This window comes from Caretta caretta, chromosome 16 (genome assembly GCF_965140235.1).
Source record: "Caretta caretta isolate rCarCar2 chromosome 16, rCarCar1.hap1, whole genome shotgun sequence".
NCBI lineage: Eukaryota > Metazoa > Chordata > Testudines > Cheloniidae > Caretta > Caretta caretta.
In genome coordinates, this window is record NC_134221.1 from 24,738,574 (window position 1) to 24,766,384 (window position 27,811).

Here is a 27,811-nt window from a genome sequence, read left to right on the forward strand (position 1 = left end):
TGAGTATCCCATTCGGCTGATGAATAAATAAACTAGACCCCCTGAGAGTGGGCATTGTTCACTATATACAAGCCACAGAGAACTTATTGAGAGTCCGTAAAGGGAAACTGAGGCTGACACACCACCCCAGGTCTGCTGCGGGCAGTGGGCAAGTGCTCCGGGGGGTAGGGTGGAGTGCCCGCCACAACGTGGGAAGTTCGTGTTTTTACATTTCAAACGTGATTTCCTCACATAAAAAGCCATGTTGCAGCCAGTGGCTAAGGCACTCGACAGGGGGCTGGGAGGCCTGGCTTCTATTTCTGGCCCATTCAGCCTGGGCCTCTCTGCTGAGGCTGCCAACGTGGGAGCAAGTTTGCATCAAGGAGGGTAGTGTTTTCTGGGAGGCGGGGCTGGTCTCTTTGATTGAGACCACTCACTTCATTTTGCACAGGCCACTAAACACGCGCCAGACGGGAGTTCACTCTGGCCTGCGGTGGGCAAGTGGCCTACAGAAGAGTCCCACAGAACATAGTACCGCTTGGTATCTACTGCTTAGCTGCTGCCTCCAAACCTGAATTGTCACATGGGGAAGTTTTCCCCCTAAGTCCTGGGGCAGGGGGCTGCATTGCTTGTGTCCCGCCACACAAATATCCCTTCTGAAGAGAGATTGAGAGGCGCAGGTTTTCCATACTCTGTCAGAACTGGAGCCAAGCTGCCCATCTGGTGACTGAAATGGCCTGAGAGACTGGTGGCACTGTGTTCAGAGCAGCATCTGTCATACAGTCCTGACCACTGCAGGGAATATTTAGGGTTTTTTAAAAAGAAAATAGTACGCTAACTCTAAGTGAATTTGTAGCCTCTAGAGTCTGGCCTTCCCTAATTGATTGATAGGCTAGGATTGTCAGCGCTTAAAGAGATAATTCAATTTCTAAAATCCCATTAAGTGGTGAAAGATTTGTTGATTGTTGAATTGTTTCCTATGTTATGCAAGTCATTTGGTCCGGCTCACTTGGAAATCCATTTCCCATTTATGAAAAGCTGATGACAGAGCCTTTGTTTCTGGCATACTGATGCCTCCTGGTCATGCATCCCGGTGGCCTCCCCGTGGGACTGACACGCATGGGTCTGTCAGAGTAACGTGGGCAAGAAATGGGACAAGCAGTGAGGGGGAGGAAGAGCTCAAAGGAAGAACGCCCAATTGTTAAAGGAGAAATGGCCAAGCGCAGAGGAGCCTTCTAGGGATCAACATACCTGGAAAAAGCACAACTCTCCTTGGCCTGAATAGTAAGTTCTGTTCTGCCTGAATTAGTAAAAGGATGGCAGACTAGTTCTGGAACCCTAAGCCTTCCATGATCCATCATGTGGTTGACTCTTCCCAACAATGCCCCAACAGGGGACCTAAGCTATCTGCAACGTGCTTAACTAACTCCCTCTGCACCCAGGAACTAGACCATTGTCTGGACAGATTTCAGGAGTAAGACTTCATGGTTTGTCTTTTGTCAGTTTCCATATTCAATTTTTTTCTGTCTGTGTAATTGCAAGGCGAGTGTAAAAAGGACTTCTTGCATCTCCCGATGAAACATTTGGTACTGGCCGCCGGGCTAGATAGCCTGTGTCTGATCTAGTCCAGACCACGCTTGCACAGCTATTTGTATTGACATGTTCAAAAACAGCTTATTACAACAAAGTCGTTCCTTGGAGCTCCTGGTCCTCTCCCTTTCCCTTCACCTCCTGTTGTGTAAAAGGGTGTGGTTATTCTAATACAACACACTGAGCCCCCAGCCAGAACGGACTTTGGGGTGATAAAGGAACAACCTCCATCTCTCTGGGTGTTGCCCTGGTACCCTGAACCTGGGCTCAGATTGGAGGTTTCACGTTTGTCATGTGGCAGCTAAACTTTCTTTCCTGTTTTCAGTGTGTATTCTTCGTTTCCATTTGCCACCCCCACACTGATGCAAAATCTCCTCCTCATTTTGTTTCCATAGAAATCCTCAGCTGTAAATCCTTAAGTAACTATTTTATTTATAGTGTTCTATTCATGTCCTTTTGAGCCCAGGACTCCAGGAAATGAAATAACAGAAAAGGCACCTCTTTGAAATGCATCCAGACTTTTATTGTTTAAGTGAAAAAGTAACATTCACATTTAAAGAAAATATTGGTGGATAAATTGTTTTTTAAAATATATAATTGGATATAATTTTTCATTCAGTTAGATATTTCATTGAATTTTTTTTACATAGAGTAATAAGCATAGTTCAATTTTAGTTGCATTTATGTAAATATTCTATTTTTATAAAAAATTGGACATTTTATAAATGTCCTGTGTAAGGTTAGTAGCTTTAAATAACACACATTGTTTTGGGTAGGGCCTTCTTTTAAATATTTCAGAGCTCAGTAAATATGAAGTAGTGTATGTAATCATCACCATCATAACAATTAGCATTATTCTAATTAATGGGCTGAGCTGATGGCAATGCACCCAGATGGAAAAGCAGTGCTTGCTGCAGATTTGAGTTCCTCCCTGTGTTTTTGATGAGGTCTACAGAATTTGAGCTTCCATTTAGAAAAAACCAAACAACCACCTTCTGAAACATTTGCAGCCCCTCTGCGGGAAAGTCGATGTGCAGCTATCTGACTTTCTCAGCAGCCAGATAGACTGAAACAACAGAGCAACAACGGAGGTGGAAACTTTCCCATTAATCTCAATAGAGAGTGTTAAATCGACATCCTAGTTTCTGAACATGTATTCAAAGGGCCATAATGCTACTGGTTCACATCCTAGTCTATTCCAGCTATGAGATGCATCCTTACGAACATTATAGCACTTAGGATGAACACCTTAAAGGTCTTACCATGGTGTCCAATTATTGCAGACATGAGCTCCTGTAAATACTCAGCAAGCTACTTGGGCCTTCACCTTTCTCAATAAATTAAAGTGTCTTAACTGGAAGTTACGATTTTTAATATAGTCAAACTGCAAAACGTTGGGCAACTTGGGATTAGCGCTAATGTATAGTTATAGCCCAGCATCTTGCCAAGAGGAGTCATAGATTAAAGTTATTATCACCGAAAGAATAGGTTTGCGGTGAGTGAGAGCAAGAAACAGACATACCTGTTACTATTGATTGTATAGTGGTAAAAGTAATACATTGCAATGGTATTTGGTATGCCACTTGTTTTCGCTCCCAAATACCTCTTTCCAGCAAACACTCCTCTCTAATGGACTTAGAGGCTGATTTGTAAATATAGCTCAAGTGAGAGGGCTACCAGATCTCATTTTTCAGGTAGTCATTTTTTTCTGGTGGGTAGCTGGGGTTTCTTTTGCCCAATGCTGTACCAAGGACCTTTGAACGCACATGGGTCTTTGTATCTGGGCCTAAGGAAACAGTCAAATGGAGCAGGCTGTGTCAACCACAGACCACCAGTTTCTATCAATGAAGCAGGACAGTAGCGGTAGTCCTTGCCCTGGTTGGCTTTTACTGGACAGTTTCCTACAGGGCATTTAGCAGATCTCACTTGATGAAAGGTGGATTTCCAGTTAGCAGACGTACCTTACTTCAGCGCTTGCTGTCAAGTGCTACTGGCACATTATAACTGTTAACACTTCCAGTTTCCCTGGATAGGTTCAAGTGGCCAGACACCTTCCATGGGCCACTCCCAACTACATTTCCAGTTGTACACGTACTTTGGAGAAATTCACTGGTTGAACATAGTGAGTGCTGCCACTGTATCAGATATTGCTGATAAAATGGACAAAGGTATGAGAGGTCGGAGGGCCAAATAGCACATGCCACGGGAAGGGTGAGTGACGCATTTTCCAAATCTTTTCATAGGCTGCTGAATAGTCTCCATAAATGTCTCATTTCTCTTGGGAGGGTTCTCTCACCAGTTTGATCTGATGCCTGGAGTCATGACTGAGCCACTTCCTCTTTTTCCTTACTGCCCCTAAATTACCGGGATACTTTTAGTATTTTGCTCCCTATACATTTTTGCAACGTGTGGTGTTTTTGGTTTGGCCCCTGGTCTCCTCTTTGTGATGGCAGAGTCCAAATAACACAGCACCTCTTACGCACACGCCGCGCAGACAAAGGAAGTGGTTTCCTTAGCAACAAGGCCTTGCACGAGTTTTTAGAACAGCTCCTTCTCCTGAGGATGTTCCCTCAGGTTGAGGGGTTGGGTATAAGCTCATATGGAAATTGGGAGTCTTCCTGCACATGTTTCTGATGAACTAAGGGGGGATCGGCCAGAGAACAGCCCATTCCCTGATCACGCCTAGGCTCCGGCTTGCTGAGTTATGTCTAATATTCCTTGGCTAGTTCCACTCTTCTTTTTCCAGATCAGGTGACCTGCTTTCCTTTGGGCTCTGAAAGCCTTTTTTCTGCCGTGTCAGACATATTGTGGTCTGACAGCCCGTGAGCGTGAAGAGCGAGTACAGCATGGACAGTGGCAATGCAAGCTTCCCACGTCATGCCCAGCCATGGTACCACCTAGCCTGACCGTGAGGGCTCGGGCCAATGTTGTAGGCAGTGTTCTAGCTCAATTCCCAGTCTGTCTTTGAACTTTCTGCTGAGACTGCAAATAAAGAGGCCAGTTAGTGCCAATGTGGGTGGGTTTGTTATCTGGACACTAAGACCTGGACTGAGACTGACCAAACTCATTTCACATTGGCACCCAAATGACCTCCCCAGGGTAATGACTTTTGGATTCAAACCAGTGCTGTAGAGGTGAAAGGCTCTGTATTCCATTACCAGTCCCCTGAGTCATCCAGTCCCCCTGAAATATATCATACACACTTCAAACCTTTCCCATTTTATAGTCAGATTTAACTGCACCACATAACAGCTTAGAACAACAGTGGGTTTTTAAATGTTCTAAATAGAACACGACTGAAATATTTAACAAGTGGAAGGAGAGGGGGCTTCCCTCCTCTTCCTTTCCATATACGTATTAAAATAATTAGTTTAACAAAGAGGACTTTGTTCCCTTCCCCCCGTCCCTTTGAGTCCTGATGGTGTCTGGCGCAACAGTGCAGCTGTAATTCAAAAAGTCTCAGGGTTTTGCTGGCATTTATACATGCTGCTTTGAACCGCTCTCACAGTTTATAGTGTCAGCAGAACATCTTGATTGAATTACAACCTCGTATTCAGTTAGGAGCCATGTATTATTCTTGATGCAGTTGAGTTGTAGGTGTCTGTCTCTGCTTATTTGGGGAGAGCGCCCTTCTGGAAAATCAGGAGACCAGATGTAGGACTGGTGCCGTGTCCACTCCAGTGCGGGGGTGGGTAGCACTGCAAAGAAGAGGCCCACGCATAACTGGGAAAGGCTTTCATGGGACTTGAGTGACAGCTAAACTTAAATGGGCTGTGGCGAAACCCTTCTCCTCTAGGGTTACCATCCTAGGCCAAACAGCAGATCTGCCCCTCAGAGCCCCAAATCTCTCACCACCTTTTACTGTCCCAGAGGTTCTGCTACTTGTTCTGCTCAGTGTGAGTAGGAGAGCTCGCCCTGCTATTGAAGGCAGCAGGCACAGTCAGAAAAGGCCCAGCACATCCTAGCCCCGGCCCTTTCCTGCCTTACAGCTCAGTTCATGGTTTCAGGCAGCAGGCTGTCTTTGACCACTGAGCCTAAAGCTGGTCTCCAGGGTCTCACTCAGTCTGAACGTCTGAGATGAAGGGAGATTATTTAGCAGCCTGTTTCCCCATTTTATGACATTGGTGGTTAACACCCAAGCTGGAATCTCAGACCCTTCCAAGCCCCCAGTAAAGCCCACATAATTTGCTTTGCCTAATTTGCTACCCAGTCTCACTGTGGCACATGCTCAGTTTGTCTGTTCTGAACAGGCCCCTAAAAGAAATGTCATCAAACAACTGGTTCTCACCCACGCCCTTTAATCAATGACACTTGTGTGCATTTCTTTTCTTCTAAAGACTCTGAAGTTCAGTTTCCTTTCTGGACCACAACAGCCTGTGCATAGTCATTAAAGTTGAGCAGTATTAGCCCTGTTTGCACATGCTTAGTTAAAAACAGACTTTGCAGCAATGCACGTGCCAGCAACCGGCGGACACTGCACCAATCACAGAGCATGGAGTTAAATCTGGGAGCGGAAAAAACAACCGTAATAGTCCTATAAATTCTCTGCTCCTAATTTATGATCTTTGTTTTTCAATCTGAAGGGAAATCCTGTTCATATCACATCGGTCTGCAATAACATGCATTTCCCACAGTGCCACTCAGCCAGGAGATAGACCTCACATGGGGCTGCCATCTGAATCCAGCCCAGTCCAGTATCGCTAGGCGAGAGCCTTCCATCACAATTCTTACTGGGCTGAAAAAGACACTCAAACCACATCAATGTAGCTAATCTCTTAACTAAATTAAACTTTAAACCCCCCAACTCTTCAAAACAGGAAGTGAGACAAGGAGTGGGATGCCGCAGGAGAGGGACGTGGTCCTGAACGCTGTGCTGACATGGGACACACTTCTGGTCCAGCAGTGCAGCACACTGGAATCTTGAGGCTGACAAGGAGGAAAGGCCTAATGGTGCAATAATGAGCTCTCCCGTACAGACCAAAGGCTCCTTTAGCCCTGAGCAGAAAGAATGGCCACCAGGAGGCCAGGCTAGGGTGAAAGGGAAGTCAGAGAGACCGTCTGAGTTCTGAAGCAGGGTAACAAGACCTCCAAGGAAATGGAAAAGCCTGTCGTCACAAGTCAGATCCTGAGCACCTCTCTCAGCCTGGCTGGGCAGAGGACAAGAGGAATCTCATTGAATGCAGTGGGCTTTCAGTGTAAGCACAACAGAGTTAAGAAGAGCAGATTTTGGTGCAAGCACATCAGTAGGACACTATGTTGCACTTTTTAAACCTGATCCATTAATTGGCCACCATCTTCTGGAGTGGTCAGAGAGCTTTGTGCCTGCCTATCCGTTAGCAGGACAATACTGTCTTTATCTTGTTCGTGGTCCTCTTAATGGAGAAATGGTTAAAATGTATGAACTGCAGCCTAGCATGTGGGCCACATGGGCAGGAGACTCAGAGAGCTCTCCTGCTGGGGGTGCCAGCATTGAACGACTCTATCCAATAAGATACGCCCCGGCATGTTCACATTTCACACTGCCTGTGGCTCTGTCCCAGGAGGTAAGCAGTTCCCAGAGAACATTGAAACAGGAGTGGACATGAAGATGCTGTAAGCATTAGAGATTTGCTACCCTTAAAGGACGGATGTGTGTCTCTCTTCCCATGCAAGCGGGGTCCCTGGGGTCAGGCGCACTGCTAGATCCCCTTCCTGCTTTTGTCTGTCATCCCAAAGCACCACGACTCTAGCATCAGCTTTCTTCTCTAGCCATTGTCATCAGAATGCCTGTCCCCTAATTTGTCTTATAACTCGGAGACAGCACATTGATCAGACAGACTGAAAGCTGGGCTAATGCACACCCAAAATAGTGCAGATTTCAGGTTTTCAATGTTAATTGCTTGCATTTAAAACAATCCGATTAGCGCACAAGTAGGGCCTGGTTTTCTTTAGACAGTGTTTGTTAAATGTTTTCCTGGGAGTGCTCTTTAGGCTGGACAGAGCCCCAAAGGAAGGATGTTCTTGGTGGTAGGAGATGGCAGGCATTGTGCTGATTTAAGGGGCCTGATGATGAAAAGAGCAATGTTCATTAAACATGACAAATGCTCAGTTCTGAGACCCTTCCCTTCCCCAGGGCACATGTTTGGGAGCAAACCTTGTTTTGGTTTTTCTCTCCTATGCTTTAAGAGTTGAGGGTGCCAAAGGCGTTAATAGCCCATGAGCACTGCCTGAGGACTAGATGAGAAGCAGAACACCAGTGGGTCCATTAGCAATGCATAGAGATAACATGCGATAGCTTGGCCCCAATCCTGCAAACACCTACTCACATGCGTCCACTCTGGGGAACGGTTGGTTCCCTGAGATTGACAACATCTGAAGTGAACCAATGTGTTTGGTTTTGTCTTTTTATCTGAATGTTAACCAAGGATAACACCTGCCACGGCTCCCCTCTGCAGCTCCCACCCCACACATTCCCCACCTCCCAAGTGAGCCCACATTATCTCTGCCACAGTAATACGTTCCCTTTCTCCTCTTCAGTGCCAACATTTCGAGCAGGGTCTATATCTTTCCATAGGCAGTTTGTTTCATCACAGTAGCATAATAATGTGCTGAGAAGAGCTCATCGTTGGGAATTAATGTTTAAAAGCTCTCACTTTTGGGTTGTTGAAAGGAATGTTAATTTGACAAATGGCAGCCACTGGAATTGAGAGGGCACTAACGTGGAAATAAGACTCAACCTCCCGCAGGGCAGACGCAAGGTGAGAGGAGCACATGCTGCGGAAGCTGTAGGTTTTCACCTGGTGCTCGTATTGTAAATACGGCTAGTTCCCTGGCTATTTATAGAACAGTAATTTAAAGGCTAGTTCAGGAAAATCCGAATGACATCTCCTTAACAGAAGCCATCGCAGGGTATCTGGGAAGATGTCATGCAGCTCTCCAGCTCTCTCTCTCAAAAATACTCATGTGTCCACTAAATCCATTTGCCTTTTTCTAGTAACTGCATTTACAGGGCCATTCTTTCCCATTTTCTGTCACTGTCACATGTTAATTCATGTCACTGTCTAGCGCCAGCAGCCAGCTCCGCAGGACTTATATTTAAAGAGTGATTCTCACATTTCCTGAACACACAACCAGCCTGGCTGGGCTGCTGGTCTAAACAGTTGCTTAATGTAAACATTACACCGAAATTAGGTTTTTCCGTGCATCAGGCAGTGAATATTGAACAAAGCAGTGACTCCCATAACAGACTCCACTTGCTACTTGTGGATCTAGAACCAGCAAACCATCCCTGCCAGAGAATGAAATTCGTTTGCTAAGTTCTTTCTCAAATATTTCCTCTTTGGTTTCCACTTTTTTTTCCTGACATTTTCCACAGCATTTTCTTCGGCTTTCACTTGTTTTTTTTCTTTTTTTCTAATTATTTTTGCCCTTTTCCTTCTTCAATTTTTTACTAATGGAAAAGGGAGGGAGGAGGGGAGAATGAGAAAAAGAGGAAAAGAAAAAAAATGCAAAAGACCAAAAATAAAAAATCCAGATAACTTTTAGAGGAAAATTTTCATTTGAAAAAAAGATTGATTGTTTTTCATTGAAAAATAGTCTTGAATGAAAGATTTTGACCAGTGCTACAACTCTCTTGTTTTACCTAATCTAAAAACAGTCACACGCTCGGCATCTGAAATGTGTGCCAGGTGTCACCCAGGCCAATAGCTGCGGGAGTCACTGTTTTTATTCCCAGCATTAGCCCTGTAGAGAAAGGGCCGACTTTGGGGCAGTGTTGGTAAATGGCAGGCTCTGCGTGTGCGAGTGTGTGGGCGTATGCACGCAGATGGGGCGGGGGGAGGAAGTAGCAGTCGCACAGAGAGGTGGACTCACAAACAGAAACTTACAATTTTTTTAACACAGAGTTTTTTGTTCAAAAGTTGGCTTAGTCCCAAGGCACCTGTAGCCTTCTCCCTTGGTAGCACAGCTGAGGTGACTCTTTCGCAAGATTGTTTGCATTAGTTTCTCTGGTATATTTAAGTAAAAAAAATGCTTCCCTTGGACTTTAGACAACCAGGTTTTTCTTTCTCCTTTCTCTTCATTTTTGTGGCAAGGACAGTTCTATCTTAGAGGACACATTGGAGTCTCTTTTTCTTAAAGGGATTCATTCCTAATACAGGGCTGTCACACAGAGTAGGTTTCATTCCACACCACTGCCGTCTCTTTGGCCTGGAATCCCCCCAAGCTCCTGGGTTAGTTCCCCCCCCCACACACACACACATGCTGTTCCTGCAGGACAGGTGCTGCCTCGTGCCTGGGAGGATTCTGTGACTCTTGTAACAAGATTTTTCTCTGGCAAGAAGAGACAGAACCTTGAACACATCAGTGACTCATTTGTGTTGACACCAGCAATATTTGCATCATGGGGAACAGAAAAGGCACCAGGAACAGTGTGGTGGGCTGTCCTGCCATGCCTTGCATGCTGGGGCCAGCCTGTCCCATGCTTCCACAAGCTGACACAAGCTATGCTGAGGAATAACACCTAGTTAGCATAGAGGTGTGTGGTGCTTTATGCAGATTTTGCCATTGTGCCAGGAGATGGGCTGTTCACACCACACCTCACTCAAAGGGCTTCAGGTAGTTTGGAAGGAGCTAATTAACCAAGTGGGTTGCAGCTGTGGGAGAATTATGCTGGAGAGACAAGTCCTAATGGAATATGAAACTCAGCTGAGCAGGTGCAGGCCGGGCTGGTAGAAAGCTAGGAAGCTGAGAGAAGAAGGGGCCGCAGGGGAAGTAGGCTGCAGTCACTTCCTGGCACTTGGGAGCTCGAGTTGGAACACCGAGAAGCACAGGAAGGAGTAGAGGGAACTACCGACTTGGTCTGGGAGTAAACAGATTGTGGCTGCTGGCTAGAAGGTCCCTGTGCCGGGGAGCAGGTGAGCCTAGGTTCCCCTACCTGCCACTGGGAAAGGGGCGACAGTTGGTTTGGGGAGACTTTGCTACCCCAAAGGGGAAACACAGATACTAACCTGGCCAGAAGGTTGAGTCGCGAAGAGGAAGTGTGCTGAGTCCCAGCGACCAAGGGGGCTGCAGCGAGAGCCCACGAAGGAAGGGGACGTCGGATTGGAATGGAGCTAATCCCCAGGGCAGCCAGGAGGAGGCACCCTAGAGGTGAGCGAATCCCATGACACACCTCCTGCAGGTATCCGAGCACTGTGCTTTACATAAATGATGAACTGTTTAATACTCTAATTAAAAAAAAAAGACAATTGCAAGGCTCCTACAGTGCCCCATTGTCAGAAATCGTGTATCCCTAGTGTCTATGCCTGACACCCGTGTACACAAATATATTTATCTTTCAGGGTATGCTAGTGGGCGTCCAGTGGTTCTGAACTGGGATACTATGAAAAACCTACATCTTAGGCATGACAGTGCAGAGGATTAAGGGGAAAATGAAGGCACATTTTGGTGTATAAAGCATCGGCTTCTGGGCGAAATTCACCCCTGTGCAGAGAGCCAGCCTGGGGATGCACACCAGAAGAGTCCCACCTAAGCCTCCTTAGCTCTTTTATCAAGCCTAAAAAGTTACATCTTAGGATTTAAGTAGGACTCTAGGAGTTCCTAGGTCTTGCCCTGGCCCTCTGCACAGGGGTGACAGGTTCCTGTTTGTTCAGGAAGGTGAAATATAGGTCCACATGCATTACTAATAACTCCCGCTTTTGCACTCTTGTCATTGCACACTTATGACTCACCGTGCTGTGCAGCATTTGCTAAAGATGCAATCAGTGAAAGCAAAGTCGAGAAGGATGTGATACCCTGGACGGCAGCCGCGCTCTTTTGCAACCATTTCATTATTTTGTACTGTTTCTCACATCTCTAAGTCATAAATATTCCAACTTTCAGTTTTAACTGCAGCTGGGAAACTTCCTTCCAAATTGTTTTGTTTGTCAGGCTAAAGTGCAGATTTTTTCAAAAACCTTCTCTCCCTGACTCTTAATAGTTACTGGCCAACAAATGAAAGAGGGGGAAAGGGAGTGAATTACATGACCTGTCTCTTTTGGTTTATTAAGAACTTCTTTCCAGTGTCTGAATCTTACGGAAATATGGTTTCAATTTTCTCTTTGAATTGTGGATCAAGAAATGTTGCCAATACATATTTTTCTCTGTCAAAATTTCATTTAATCTGGAGTCTGTAGATGTCTTGAGAGCCATGTCTCCTCACAGGGTTATTACGGTGTGTGCTGGTTGTCATGTTAGCTTTAAATTGGAATCACATTTGTTCCAGAAGGAGGTGTCATTATGGGCTCTTTAGCAGAAACAGGCTTAAAGAGAGATTATTTGTGCCGTCCTCCAGCGTGACCACCTGAAGAAGGTCAGAGAAGAGTAATGAGGTCACCCAGGTTGTAGTTCATGGAAATCGCAACAGCTTCGTCTGACTTCTCAGTTACTCGCTGCAGTGACCAGCTGACTGCCTGCTGGGTTGGAAGTTTTTGCCATTAGACTATAAAAAGTTTAATGATTTAGAAATTCCTACTGCAGTTCATGTTTCAGCACCTCGCTTTCTTCTCCAACTCACTCCAACTTCCTTTTTAGCCTTGATGGACGATCTGAAGCAGCCATTAACTCCATCGAACATCCAGCAGTCCCCACAGCCCTTCAGCAAAGAGTCCAAAGAAAAGGTAGGAGAGCTCGAGAGGTGTAGAAAGTTGCCCATCTCTCTGCTGCAGGGCAAGTATGACATTTCTCAAACTGAATGTCCTGGAATGAGACCAAGAGATCCATTCGAACCTTCAGAGCAGCTGAGTCGTCTAATACAATGCATTTTCGCAGCATACACCGGGCCCTAGTCTCCTCCCATCAGTGACCTCGTGTAATCATCCAAGAGCTCACTATCAGCGCTTATCTGGGATACGGTCTCCATGGCCAATAGAAGCATCTGGGCCTATTTGACCTCATCTCTCCTATATGAAATAGCTTTGACAGAACTGTTTGTACCTACTCTGCAGAAGCAGGAGCCTTTCATTTTATGAAAAAAGAAAAGGAGTACTTGTGGCACCTTAGAGACTAACACATTTCTTTGAGCATGAGCTTTCGTGAGCTACAGCATCCGATGAAGTGAGCTGTAGCTCACGAAAGCTTACGCGCAAATAAATGTGTTAGTCTCTAAGGTGCCACAAGACCTCCTTTTCTTTTTGTGGATACAGACTAACACAGCTGCTACTCTGAAACCTTTCATTTTATGGGTGTTTCCCATTTACGGCTGGAGCTAGACTTGTACGTTAGGGTCTCAAGAGCAGGGTGCTGAACCTGTTTGCTGAGCTCTCTGCCTCCATTCCATATAACATCCTTTTCAGGAGGGCTCGAGGTCATATTACTATATCCTGCCACTGCAGTAGCCCTTCACCTCTATACTAACGATATTGGAAATCAGTGATAAGGATGTATACTGCAGTGTCTGCATGAAGCCACAGTGCTGTACAGCCAGTCTGTGAGCCTGTGTTGTCAGCCTGCAGTAAGGAATACGCGTCCAAAAGTCGTGGAAATAAACTCTTTCTGCTGGATGCTCGTTAGCAAACACTTTTGATGTGGTGTCTAAAGGTAATATCAGCTTGCTCTTCCCTCCCTCTCGCAGACATGACTGTCCCTGTGTGTGCGTTTGTCCCACACCCAGGACCAGGTAAAGGATAATGAGTACATCTGACTTTTGCAGCTGGAACCATTTGACCACAGTTCTGTATTTCAGTCCTGATGTGAACATGATGGCCTTGTGCTGTTTCTGGTCATGCATGACTCTCATACAAATTCCTCCATAAAGCGGCTGAATAGACTGGCAGAGATGAACGTCTAGCCAAGTCATGGTAATTTTGGATTTATTCAGCCTGTGATTTTTTTTAAAGTTTGATGGAAACTACAGTATTTTAAAAGGTGATGAGTGTCCCTCTGCTCCTCAGAGCTCCAGTACCAGGCCATGCCACGGAGCAATTTGGAGTAAATTAGGTCACTGAGACAGTATCATATGCTGTGCTGTAAAACAGTGATGATACAGCTTTTACTGTACACCCTGCAGTTGACCCACTGCCCTGTGTGCCCTGGGCAAAACGCCGACAGAAAAATAGACTCTTGCCCGGCCATAGCTCTCTGTTGTTACTAGCTACAGAATGATGTAACATTGAATACTTTATCCAAAACAAATGCAGCAGCTACAGCTATGGCAATTTATTTTCTTTTGTTGTTATGAATTTTCTCACTGCATTATAGCTTCTCAATACATTGCTCTGGCCAAGCACTTCCACTCTTGCATTGTGGAACTCTGAGCATTCTCCTAGTCTTGGAGCGGTTGTGAGTTTAGCCTTTCAAAGGATTAACCTTCCCCCACCTAAGTGGGAACAAAAAGGGAAGAACTGACTCATGCTCTCTCCCAATTCCCTAAAAAGAGCAGTCAGTGATGGAGTTCGAGTGCTGGAAATTATCCACAGGAACTTGGCATATGAACCCGTTAGACAAATATTGTAATCAACTGATTTATTTCAGACAGTGTATCAACAACTCATACCATTTGCTGTCTCTTAAACCCCCCGTTCTCCCCAGCCAAGCACAGCACGATGGAGAGAACAAAGCCATCAGTCAGACTGAAACACAATAGCAGTGTAAAGATTGCTAGGGAAGTAGGTGATCTTTGCCTCACCTCCTCCACTATGCACACCGACGTAAGAAAGTGGTACCTTGCACTAAGTTCCACATGAGATTTCGGGCTTACCTGCATTAGGGACCGCTACATAGGGGTAGCGACACCCATATGGCCGCACTGATACAAGCCCCCCGTGTATACACTCTGTGCTGGTGTAAATCAGGACTTGCACTGGTCCGCTTACCCCAGTTTGAAACCACGGTAACTTGCACTAGTGTAGCTACAAACACGCAAAAATTCCCATTGTGGGGGAAGCCGTTTGATCGTGCCACCTAGCACAGTGGCTAGGGATACAGAGAGGCACTTGCACAAATAAAACCCATCCAGGTTTTATTTGCTGGTGGGAGAAGGCGTAAGGACACCTCTTTGCACTGCCAACTCTGAACATGGATGACAACAGACAAGACCACGTGGTGATATAGCTGCAGATACCCACTTCATGGTCAATTAGCTGCAAATCACCTGTCCATATCCTTCTCTTCTTTGTGCTGACAACTAATCTATGGGGGCTCTTAATAGAGTGATACAGCGCAACTCAGTGAGCTCTCTGGGCCCAAGAAAGCCTGGCAGACAGAGCCACAATGATGAAATTCATCCAAGCTCGGTCTCTGCAGAGACTTTTTGCCCCGATGTAGCTGCACAGCCCCGGAGTAGATGCACTGCACTGGCCTGGAAAGGGGCTTGCACTTGTACAGCTTCCCCTGTTGGTAACCAGGGCATCTGCACGCATAGCAGGAGCATAGCTACACCAGCGCCCACACGCTGTACAGCCATGGCCCCCGGAGAACGCTGTGCGGCTGGTATGTGGTGGTGTTGAAAGCTCTAGGAAGATCTCTCTCCTTGGTGAACACAATGCCTCAGCAACTTTACAAGGCCAGTCAGCTCCAGCATGGGTCTTAATCGGGTTCTGAATTGTTTGTCAGTTCAGCTGCAATGTTTTTCTTATCTTTAATCTCTTTTTGGTATGGGACACAATTCATGGCAAGTTAACTTTTTTTAGCTAAAAACATACCAATTTTGCTTTGACTCCTGGTCCCTGGTGGAGCCTCATCTGTCAGCTCTGCCCAGACAAACTTTGTCTTCCATTCAGCTCCTCTCTGAAGCATCCTCAGGTTAATCCAAGAGCCTAAGAGAATCTCAGATTCCAAACCAGCAGCAGCTGGTGGCCTATGTTCTTGGCAGGGCAAGTGTGGGGAAAGGAACCGGGGAGGACGTATGGCATTCTTTTTGATAAAACACAACATCTGACCTTTTGCAGTAGTTCCTGCTATCCAGACCAGGAACATGTAGATGTGAGCTATGGTATCTAAATATGGATCTGAAATTCAAGGGTTGTTTGATTCAGAGTTTTGGTTTGAGTCTCTCTTTGATTTACATGTGAGTTTTACATGATACAACTATACAGACTGCTCAGATTTTAGAAAAAGTAACACGTTTTTGTGATATTTCTCTGTACTAATTTTGTAATATTTTAAATTTTTATTATGTCAGAGGAAGTTAGGAGCCTAGATACCTTTGAGGAGCAGGGCCAGAACTCCTTACAACTCATTAGCAGAGCAAGCTTTGTGTAAGTTAAAACTGTGACCAATACATAGCTAATTGCTGATGAAAATAGTGCAAGCCTGCTTATGACTTATAGAAATGCACCTTTAAATGACTTCCCTGTTTAATAGCACTAGAGACATTTATATTTATGGGAAAGGCTAGTTCAAGATCCCTTCAGTGTCTAGTGCTAATTAATTCTTGTATCTTGATGTGGTCCATAGTGTAATTGCCGTTAGAAAATTAAACAGCAACGGCTACTGCTCACAGCTTCCTTGGCCACTTGCTCAGACCACATCACTGGGGGTATTTATACTGCCCAAATGTCTACATTTAGAGTGAAGAATGGACCAATATTGCAAGAGCACCGGGAGGCTGGTTACTGAACCTGCTCTGCTGTCAGCAAATCATTAGCTACAAAGTATCCCTGGTATCGGGGTTTGGGGGTTCTTTTCGTTTTAGGAAGATAAAGAATGTCTGGTGGCGGCTAGTTACAGGGCTAATGCATATTTCTAATTAGGGCTGACTCACCAGCATCGGAGCTGCCTTAAGTGATTAAGCTCCAGGAGACAAGTGAATATCCAGGTGCACTATCAGGTGGAGAGAGAAGATGATTGATACGTGAGCAGAGTGCATTAAAGCTGTTTCCTTCATGTTGCTTATTAGTAAAATTTCTCCTACCTCATTCAGTTTCTTCCACACTGTCTGTACAAAGGTGGTTCTCTTCATAAAGCCATCTCTCTCACTGGCCACATGCTTTCAAGTAACTGACACTCACATTTTAAAGAGAAATTGACAAAGGCTGCATTAGATGAAATGTCTAATGTGGCAGCAATTTGCAAAGTATGGCTTCTAAAAGAGACTCTTCCAGAAGGCCTTCTGCAGAGATGCAAAGATTCCAAAGTAACCTAGAAAGCAGTAATGCTGTGAGAGGCCGTGGCCAGCAAATGAGATGTGCATTTTCAGTGGAATATGGAGAGGGAGGGAAGAGCAGTGAAGCTCAGAGCTCCATATGGAGAGGTGACGTCACAGAGCACAGGTCAGAGCAGGGCTTGGAGCTAGTGCATTTTCAGTTCTGGGCTCTTCAGTATTGGAAAAATATTGACAAACTGGAGGGATTTCAGAGAAGAGAAAAAAACAGCAAAACAAACCACACAGCTGAAAAGACTGGCCTACGTAGAATGATGGGAAAACGACTTTGCTGTGTGCTTCCTGGTGTTGGCTGGGACCAGACAAGGAAGTACTAGGAAAAGCAAATGCCCACATTTTATAGGTGACTACAGTGAAGCATTTGTTGGCAAGGAAAGCAAAGGGGATGTCCTGCCTATGAACTTCCACTATAATACCCCGGTCTCCCTAAAGCGATCAGCCCTGGGAAAGTCCTGCAACAACTGGGTGTCTTTGCTAGCAGAGTCCTTAGCCACGGCACTAGTCACTCCTCGGAGGACTTGCTTTTCTCCTATTCTGGTGGTGAAATCAGAATTCTAACTCCCCTTCCCCATGTCAGCGCCAGGCTTTGCAATGCAGCAGGTAGCTCTCGACATTTCCAGTCAGAGAAGAATGTGGCCCGGCTGCACTGACCCTCCCGGACATGCCAGTACCGTGCTGTGCCCCCAGGACAGTGGTCTTGGAGCTCTGGGTACCAACTGTCACCACATTTGGAGTTTTACTGAGAGCCCTAGCTCCTGGAGGCACAGGATTTGGTGAGAATCTTATTTTTCATTTTAAAAGATGTTTCTAGTCCTCATGATTACAGAGAAAAGCTTGAGAGTGTGACCGGAGTGCCTCAGAACAGCTCAGGGAGCTGAAGGCAAAGAAAAAGAGCTCAAGCTATGCTACAGATTCTGAGGGCCCCACTCACGGTTTTTTGAATGTTTGGGGTTGGCAATGCTGGTAACTTCTGGAAACAAGCAGAAAGGCCGAGTCTGCAGAAGGCAAGTTACTTTTTAGTGTTACATGGAGGAAATATCCAGTCTCAGAAGCAAGGCGTGTGTCAGACTCTTTGGCCATTTGCCTATCTGGACACCTAGATCCATGTCTCATGGAGGAGATAAGTTGCGTATGAAACAAGGTATCGTTATCAGCTGGAAATTCATTTCCTGGTGTTGAGAATGTGAGACCATTAACAAATAAATTAGAAGGCTTCTCCTTAAAGAGTTTGCAGCGGTGCCTGGGACATATAGAACCGTCATTCTCTGCCTGTGGAGGAGGGAGACCTTCCCTAACTACCACAAGAGGTGTTCTCTGAGAGACAGCAATCGCCGAGCAGGAGTTCTCGTTCGAAACAGGCCTGATCAGGACTCAGCAGGATCAGACACCGAAGGCCTCAGCCCTGTAGAGACTGCTTTCCTGCTTGACAAATGCAAGGTGAGCATTGTGGGCTCTCAGTGGCCATGGAGAAAGTCCTTGCATGTCTCTCTGGCGGGAGATGTGTCACCATGCTCCTGGGGAAAAGGCACGTTACTTGCTTTGGAAACCATGGGGAAAGGGGAGCAGGAATGGGCATTTCATCATTTCTGAGAGCAGCTCAAGTGCTTGTGCAGGTTTCTTGCATATCAGTCACTTTAATTCCAATCCAGCTGACTTGTCCTGCCAATTAGCAGGCCAGCAATCTCCAGAGGAGATGTGGGACCTTTCTCCCTGCAGGAGCAGATGTGTGCAGATAGACACTCACATAAGTCAATGTGCAGGGCCGGCATGCTCCATCAGCACCTTGCAGCATCACTCCCAGAGTACAGCTCACGACAGGTGACATGACCCCTGCATCACTCAAACCCTCCTTTCAGGATTTAAATGATGCCTCAGCCTGGCAAGGGCCCTCTGCACAGGGGGAAATCACCCTTGGTTATCAGACACTCTTGTGGTTCTAGAATGAGGTACCCCAGCCCAGGGTCAATACGCTGTTGCTCACATGCTCTCTGCCAGGAGGGTGGGGGGTTGGGAAAGCTTCAGAAGAAAGTTGCCCCCACCTTTCCTGTAGGTGATCTCCTCCTCCTTAGTGCATGACCTTTCCCCTAGCACTAATGCAAGCCTGTCCTTCCCTGAGGCCTCTCCTGTCCACGTGGAGTTGATGCCCCTGCTTCCATTCATTCTTCCTGCCCTGGCACACCTCCTGCTGACCGGAGAGGCTCCAGCCTGCCAGGCCATCTGTCATTCACTGCTGTGCTGCTATCAGACTGGCCCTTGGCCTATTGCCTGCAATGGGACATTTTCCCCTGGTGATGGACAAGTAGCAGCTGCAGGGATTCCCACGGGTGCACATAGTATCCGTCAAAGACTAAACAATTCAGAATATTTCCTTACGGATGCATGAACATCCCTAGGCTATAAATTAAAGGGGACCATCTTGAAGGAGGCCTTAATCAAAAGTTAAGAGTTGTAGCCAGTATGTCATAGTTCCTCATTAGATTGCCATTATAATGCTCTGTAATTGGAAAGACGTTAATATTGACAGTGTTGTGAAGAATGTCCTGCTTCACCTTGCATGCTCAGAATTGAATAATGGAGCAGATATGATGGATTAGAAAAATTCCCCAGTTAAGGTTCCTAATGATATAGTTTTACCTGCCCAATTAAGGTGGAGTACTTGGGAAAAATCTGTCTGCTGACTTTCTCCAGGTGTCCAACTGCTCTGTAATGTGCCGGTTGTTACAGCATCCTCAGATGCAGAAGATTGCTGGAATTTTATCCTACTTGAAATGTTGTCTCCCTGATTTCCCAGGAGCATAAAGCTGGAAGCTGCTCAGTGGCAGAAGTGCAGAAGCTGAATTCGTACCAGCAAGGCCTGCTCTTTGAAAGACACTGAACCTCACATATGTTTAGTCTTGGGTTGGATTTCAGGACACGCACACTCTCTTGAATCTAAACCCCCACATCCACCCCACCTCTTTTTAAAAAAGAAAAACAGAAAAGCAAAGTGGAAATATTTGAACAGGGAAGGTCAATGACCACTTTATGAGTTACTTTTAACCTGACCTCCTGTCCAGAGAGACACTGGACTGCAGTCCTGACATCATTCCCACAGTAATAGAAACAAAGCAAATGTCACAGATAAATGTGACAGGATGTCTGGCTAACTAAAGAACATTGGCCTCTAGTTCTGGTGCCTGAATTATTTCTCATTTAGTTACTACCTCCAAGTGAAAGACTAAATAGGGCTTGGTACCCTGTTTCCCAGAATGGGTGCCATGTCTAACCTCCTTTGAACTGAACCCTGAGGTGAGGGACACATCAGGGATGAAGAATTATACTAAAACCTTACAGGCACCCTTCCATCCCCAGGGAGAGAATGCTCTGGTTTGCTACCCTTTTTGGGTTGATCTCACCCCATTAAATGCTGTGAGGCATGTGTTCGCATTCCTCAGTGCAGAACCTTTCAATAGCTGCTCCGTTCCCTCTGCCCTTTCCTCTGCCCTCTGGGCTTGGCTTGGGCGTTGTGCATTTTGGGGGAATCTCTCTTCTCTCCAGCTACAGCCTCCAATCCCCCACAGCAGCAAAAGAACGAGGGAAGTTAAGGTCAGCTGCAGCCACCATGGGTGTTTTACTCTCAACCTGTGACTACTGGATCTGGTTCATTAACCAAACTGGAATTGGGGGAGTTTGAGGCTGTGTCTTGGCTGCTCTGGCCAGCAGCGTCAGTAGGATAATACGGATCCAGGGAGTGGACTTAGCAATGAAATACTGACATGACAGACTAGAGTAACTATAGAACTAAACAATTGCTGCTTCCCGGCCATGCCCTCCCCTCCCAGCTATCCATCAGTGATCAGCAATTACAATAGCTTCCTTAGGGAGTGCAGGGGACTGGTGCATAAAAAGTATTTGCAAACCCAGAGTTCACATATTTTGCCCTTTTTACTGAAGAAGATTCCTTCCACTCAGGCTGGAAATATCATACGAGACCAAAATATGTTTGTTCTTTTTCTGCAAATCTCTGGGACTCATGGAGAATGTTCTCCCATAGCCTCAGGCTGACATTCAAGTCCCTGTGTGCTGTTCGCTAGCTGGTGCCTCCCCCCCTCCCTCGGGGGGGCACAGCGACATTTTCCTCCGTTGCCATTTCTGGAGGGGAGCCTCATTTCTGAGGCTCAGCCAGGGTGGGGGCTGGGTAGAAAGGCTGCTCCGAGGCCTGGCGCATCCCCACACTGGCCTGCCCAGCACACTGCTTGGGGTTTGTGCTGGCTCACAGGGACTGGGGGAAGGGCATTTCCTCTCTTTCAATTCCTGGGGTCTTCCTTGGTTTTGGGCCCCTCTGAGCGGTGCTGAGGAGGTGGGAGTGGGGCACTGGGATCCTGGCTGGGGCACCTCCAAGGGAAACATGCCATTGCCACTCACAGTGACTGAGAGGAAAACACTGACAGGGAATTCCAAAAAATGTTTTGAAAATTCAATATTTTATGCACAGAACAGAGATAATTTCTGAAAAGTAAATATTAATGTAGCTGTCGGAGGCGTTAGGATGAATCACGGCAGTTTCCCTTTAACCCTCTTAGAAACTGAAATGTTGATACCTGAGGAAGTCTACTCGAATGGGAAATGTCATGTGACACCTTGTAGCTTTTAGTTCAGTGACACCTGCCATGTGAACAAAGGGCAAATAAGAGAAGATACAGAACTACAGCATATTTCCCCCCGACCTCAGATTCATAGATGATTTTTGTGAGATTAACCTTCTTCCTTAGAAGCAATCAGCTTGCTTCAGAAAAGGATGAAATAAAATGTAGGCATCTAAGACATTTGGGCACTTAAAGCTTTTTCTCTGATGTCTTCCAGTCCTTGTGTATCGACAGGATAAAGACCCAATAAACAAGTAAATATTCATTCTGCATAGGGGATGGTGTTTATGTCTATTTACCCAAAGTATGTTTTAATATTTGAGGATATTGTTGCAACGCTTGTGAAGCACGGAGATATGTCTGTGCTTTTTTCTCTGCCCCATCTTCCGTTCATCTGCTCCTCTGATGTATTGTAGGGAGAAAGCTACCCAGTCCAGGCTGTTTTGGCTTAGATCAGCTTTTGTTCTCATTAGAATTTAAAGTCTTTAAGGGTCTTCAGGAGGTGCCCGTAAAACTCCGATCATTCATTCCTCTTGATGACATTTGTTTCCTGGTCAGTCTGCTCATGATTCATGCCATGGTGCTTGGGATGAGTCTCTTTTGTAACTGGAACAAAACAATGCCTTTGTGCAAGCACTGGGACAGCTGCACCCCCCCCCCCCCGAGCTTAGTGTCATGCCAGGGCAGGAAAGAGTTAAAGAGAAAAATCTTGTAATAGCCAAAAACTATGGATTGAGCAAAATCTCCCTGTCAGCTTCTCTGTGATTTCGCTGAGAGACTTGGACATGCTGGCATCGGATTTACAAATTGAAAATCATTAATAATTCTAACCAGGCTGTGATAAATCTGAGATCAGTCTCGATGAACCTGGACACCATTTCATAAATCAAAAAGATTACTTAGGAATTTTTTAAAATCTGACGTCAAAATGTCATGGTTACTAATGGTTTTTGTAGATCTCTTACAGTGATATATCATTTATCTACGCTACATCTAAAATGTGACACCAGGGCAGAACTGTGATGTCTTTAATATCATGAATACATTTTATCCATAATAAAGGTATTAACAACTTCTTGCTGTGACTTGTACTGGAAGTTCTGTGCCTGACTTAATGCTATAGTTCCCTTATTAACCACTTCCCTGCAAACATCTGTGGACAAACTAGTACTTGTTCCATATTCTTGCTTATTAAGTGTGTATGGGAACCTGCTTAAGGAGCCATGAGCAATGCTGCTGGCACCTAGTTAGTGCACTTCATGACCCTCACCTGTCACACTACCCAGTGGCCTGGCTGGAAGGGGATCCTCCCTCCCAAGCACACCTTTCCCTTTCCAGCTAAGGGTGTATGCCTAGATTATTTCAGTTCCAAACAAGCTTTCTTCTCTTGACTGACAGCGATTGTTTGGTAGCTATCCTGCGTTGGTCAGACAGGAGCAGGTGAGGTAGAGCAGATACCTAATGGGCCAATCATGATTGTAACCAAATGGCACGATCGCCGGAAGGTTTTATGGAAGCAGTACTGCCCAGGACTGTGTTTTTGTAAAGTGCTTGCCTTCCTTTTGCTGCTTCTCCTGTGTTGTGTTGCTATCATGTATACATCTGCATAATAGTTTTAAAGAAAGGGGATTGTGTAGGTTGTGTTCCATCTTCCCTGCCGTTTGCTGTTGGCGAGTTGCCATCCAAGTTGGGTCACAGATATATTAATGTGTTCCCGACACGACAGCACAGAAACAGAAACACTCTGCTGCCCTCCTCCCGAGGGGCTGCCACTAATGCCGACTGGTAAGGAAAGGCGCTGAAAATAGCATCTTGCTTTGCCTGCAGGATTTGTGAATATACCAGGATGTTACTCAGCAAGCAGCCTGGGTGAGAACCAGGTGCGGAGAGTAGCGGAGTCTGAAATGAGAGGAAGGTGTGACAGTGGGTCAGGGACTGATGGACCCAGGGAGGGGCTAGCAGCGGGGATGAAGCAGCTGCATAAAACACCATAAAATTTTCTTTTGGGGTCTGGGCCTACAAGTAATTTTTCTGTGATGTGAAAGGCAGATTTTCAAAGTCAAATACAGGGGACACCTTGGCCAGAGCAGGAATGTGGGAGAATTCAACACATTTTCTTCCTCTTCTTGCCAGCGGGATCACATGCTTCCTGCAGATCTGTGAGCACATTCCGGGAACTCTTTACATGGAGAAAGGTTGTCAATACTGAGCACTGCTGCCCCAATCCCAGCAGAGCAGACACTGCACAGAAGAGAGTCAGAATCCCAGACCAATGGACAGTGGGTTCCTGAACCATAGCAAGAAGCAGCAGTGGTCTGTCATGCGCTGGGCCACAAGGTGCAGCTACCTGCGTGACACCAGCCTCCCTTCCCCAAATGTACTGTACCCCCAAGGTAGACAAGGCCATGATGCACAGTCTGGCAGCTGCAGTTCAGTAGAGATCTGGTCACGGGGTAATTAAAAGCCTGATAAACACCCACAAACCATCAGCAGTGGTATATGCCTGCCTGCATCCATGCTCAGTTTTCCAGTGGCCATGGCATCACCCTAATGGGAAAGCCATATATAATGTAACAGGGCTGGAACCAGGACAGCACTGTAGACAGTATTCTAAAAACCTATGGAATTTAAAAGAGAATCGATTTCCATAGGGAATTTTTTTTTAAACAAACCATCCTATAGAATTCCAGAGCAGAGAAAATTGTATATTAAGTTCAACGGAATGGTTCAAAAAACTGATAGGTGATCAATGTCTCTTAAATTCTGTAGGACTAATGCAAAAGCACTTCCAGCTTTGCTGTGAATAGGCCCTTATGGAAGGGCTTTGTTTCTGCACTTCCTAGAAGTGGTTCAAATCTGTTGTGATTGCTTTCATTACAAAAAAGTGCCCATTTTTAGTCTGTGAGGTTTAAGTGCCAAAACAATCCATCCCCAATCATTAAAATCTAGGCTTTCAAATTGCTCGTGGAGTGCAAGTCTGAAGATGAAATTTGCAGTTGTTGGTAAAAGAGTAAAATCAGGGGAAAACCTTCCCACACCCCATTCCTCTGGCTCCCTGGAACCAAGCACAATTATTGCTTTGGACAATTAGATTTGGAGAGCAGGTAAGTTACAAAATATATTTTCAGCAAAGTCTTACGACTATTTTTGGTCTAATATTGCACCCCAATATTTAAGGTAGTTAAGGTAGTGGAAATGCAGCAGTCAACAATACACGCACTGTTTTGTCTGGAAGTAACAGTCCATGCGTTTGCAGAGGAACCATGATGTGTCTTTGGACAATGCCATCAGTTGGAGCCCGAGGAACAAATTGTACCTCTCAACTGTTGTTCAGCATGAGAGAGGTCCCAACTCTGTGATCCTGACTTATCCCTGCCACACTGAATCTTGTTCGGAGAACAGGCCAAAAAATGTCAAATTTCAGCATTTTTTAATGAAAAAGAAATTAACTCCAGATCACAACAAGCCTCTTCCTACTCCATTCATTTTTCTGTGTGTTCCTCATTTCAAGTCTTTTCAGTTTAGCAGGTTGGGAAGACTGATAAGGTAACCAGGTGCTACCATGAGGGACCATGCAAACCCTCTACATGTGAGCCTAGTGCTGCTACGCCAATGGCTTGAAATGGTAACTGACTTCTGGACTCTTTGCTACAAAATGCTCGTTGTTGGAAAGAACGGGTTAATAGTTAAATTTGCAAGGAGTTAAGCTCTTCCCACTGAATCACAAAGGTACTTCATGTTAGCAGTAACGGGCAGGGTTCAACCTCCCAACATAGCTAAAGAGCTGTCAGAGTCTAACGGGTAGTTTAGGAATTTAAAGCGAAGCTTTATGGGCAGAGATTACATTCAGAAGTGAACAAACTGTGTTACCAAGTCTATGCAAAGCAAGTGACAACATTTTAAAATCCTCCCTGCGTTTTGAAGGAAAATATATCTTTCTTTCTGCAAGGTTCCTATGAAAAATAGGCTTTTTATTTCCCTTTTTCATGCTAGGAAATTAATATTTGCCTTTAGAAGAGATTTTGTAGAGGTTTGAGTTAAGGTCATTAGCAGTCTCAGTGGGGAATAAAGAAGGGGGTGATTGAAATCTGCATGCCTTTGCTTTACAAGTAACATTTTTATTATGAAAATAATACTTTGGGGCTGGTAATTGTGTTGCCAGCCAGGATGGGGAGGTGAGAGGAAGAAAGCAGAACAGTGAAACCTACTATTTATGTCCCTGCTAGGTACAATTCCAGGCAGGTACGTTTGGTAAATCTCCTTGAGCTGTCCCCAAAGTCACCCTGAAGTGCAGCAACTCTTATTTGCATTGAGAAATTCCCCCGCTATTGCAGCTCAGCTCTTCTGGGTGCAGATGCCTTCTTGGCCCCAGCTGGTAGCTGTTGGCCTGTTCCCTGGCACCACCAGCATCTCCATGCCAACGCCCCCACACGGAAACACCAGTCCCCTTGTTTGCAGGAGCTCTGGGGCTGCTCCTGGGAGGGCTCTATCGTACCAAGTAAATGCATTGTCGTTTGGCAACATGGAGTGAGCCCCATAATACCCCAGAACATGCCACGCAAGTGACACCAGAGGGTAAACTCTGCATGGGTAGATGCTCCTGTGCTCATCCCCCCGCAGCGTATGCGTTTGCGATCCATAGAGTAGCCAGAATTTCCCACAGGGATGACATGATCCTGCCGGGTGCCGAAGACCCTCCAGCACCACAGGAGCTGTGGGTGCTCAGCACCTCAGGCTTGGGCCCAGCCTCCCTCTCGGCCTGGTGAAATAACACCTGGCAACGGCAACACCCAGACTGGTGACTTGCAGCGGGCAGGGAAATGTGGGTGTTATGCTGGGGCTCGTCTGGAAGGGCTCTGCTCCACAGGGAAGGCAAATAACTCCACACCCTGTAGAAACACCATCAGCACGGGTGGCAATTCTGTGTGCCAGGGAACAAGGCTGCTGGTTTCCAGTCTGTTTAACCCCCAACTGCCTGTGATTAAGATGCAAGCTATAAAACCTTGGTGAGCTTGCAAGTCTTCTTAACAATTAGCATAGCACAGAGTAGATACAATCTGAAGTTGGCTTGTAAAATCTTTTGGAAGGATCATTAAGGGTATTTCATTATCTCCATATTGCCAAGGTCAGGCTGTCCATATATCGTCTTTAGTACTGCAATGGGAATATGCTGCGACTGTGGTATAATAGACCAGAAAATGTCCACACTGGGAATGATGGTAAATCAATAAAAACTCATCAATATAACTCCCCCTTTCCCCAGATACCACAAACAGCCTCTGGTTTGTAATTTACGTATGTATCTTCACCTTTTCCCCAACATTTTTTACACCCACTTCTGAACTTTTTGTCCGTGTAAAATCTTTATGGGAGACAATATATATAAAGGGATAAAATGCTTTATTGGAGAGATTATTGATTTTTTTTGGCTGAGCTGCTTGTGCAGCAGCTACACGTTGCACTCCCAGCAGGGAGATCTAAATCTGAGAGTGGACTTGGAAAGGCTAGGTGGGAGGGAAAGAGAAGCGGGTCTGACAAAGCGGCATGAAAGCAGGGTACAGCACTGCCTCCACATGCCACCTTGTGGGGTTCTGCATGGTTCTGAGATAGGCGGAGCAAACCCGCACTATAGATCCCGTCTGCAATGTAGAGGCAAAAGGAACAGCTCACAGATGGAGAAGAACCTTAAGCTGCTTTGGGTATTTACTGTTATCTTTAATACTGTAGCCCAGTAGCTGTGCATTAAGCTGTATGAAGGGAAAATGTACGAACAAAGACTAGTCCTTCTTCAAAGAATTCCTGGTCTAAATTTGCACTTTCAAATACACTTATCCAAGCCCTTAACACTTCAGGGGGTCGGTGTTGTTTGCACACCCCATGGGCAGAGTGGCTGGGCATAGCACCTCCCTGTAGTGTTACTGGGAATTGCACGTTTGCTTCAGAGAGATTATAACATCCCTTGGACTAAGGAGTGTTTGGCAGGGCACATGGACTCATCACAGAGTCTTTGGAATCCTTTCGAAGTTCCGCCGCCCAGGGAGCCCTGCAATGTGGTCCCTGGCTCCTCTATATTTTTGCAATGGAGTTGTGGCACGCACAAGTGTGGGACCTTGCCCCCCAGTTTGTTTGGCACTGCATGATACTCCTAGGTCAGCAGGAAGGCGGGGATACCCTTAATGGAAGGCCCAGGATGGTGCACTCCCTCTTTTCTGATTTTAAAAATACTGTATCTGTTATGAGCCAGTCACTGAAATAGAACCAATCCTGTTTTAGTAAAAGCCCAAAGGTACAATGAGGTCTTGCAGATTATGCAAATTATGTGCAGCCCTCCAACTGCTGGCAAATTGCCACGCGGGCCTCAGTATTGCAATGTTTGCATGGCCCTGTTCTGAATATTGGTTAGAGAACTTTAGCCCCCTGCACAGCGCTAGAGCCTGAAGCCCTGATAAATATTCCACAAAATATGAGCAGCCTGTTCTCACTTGCCACTGTGACCTTC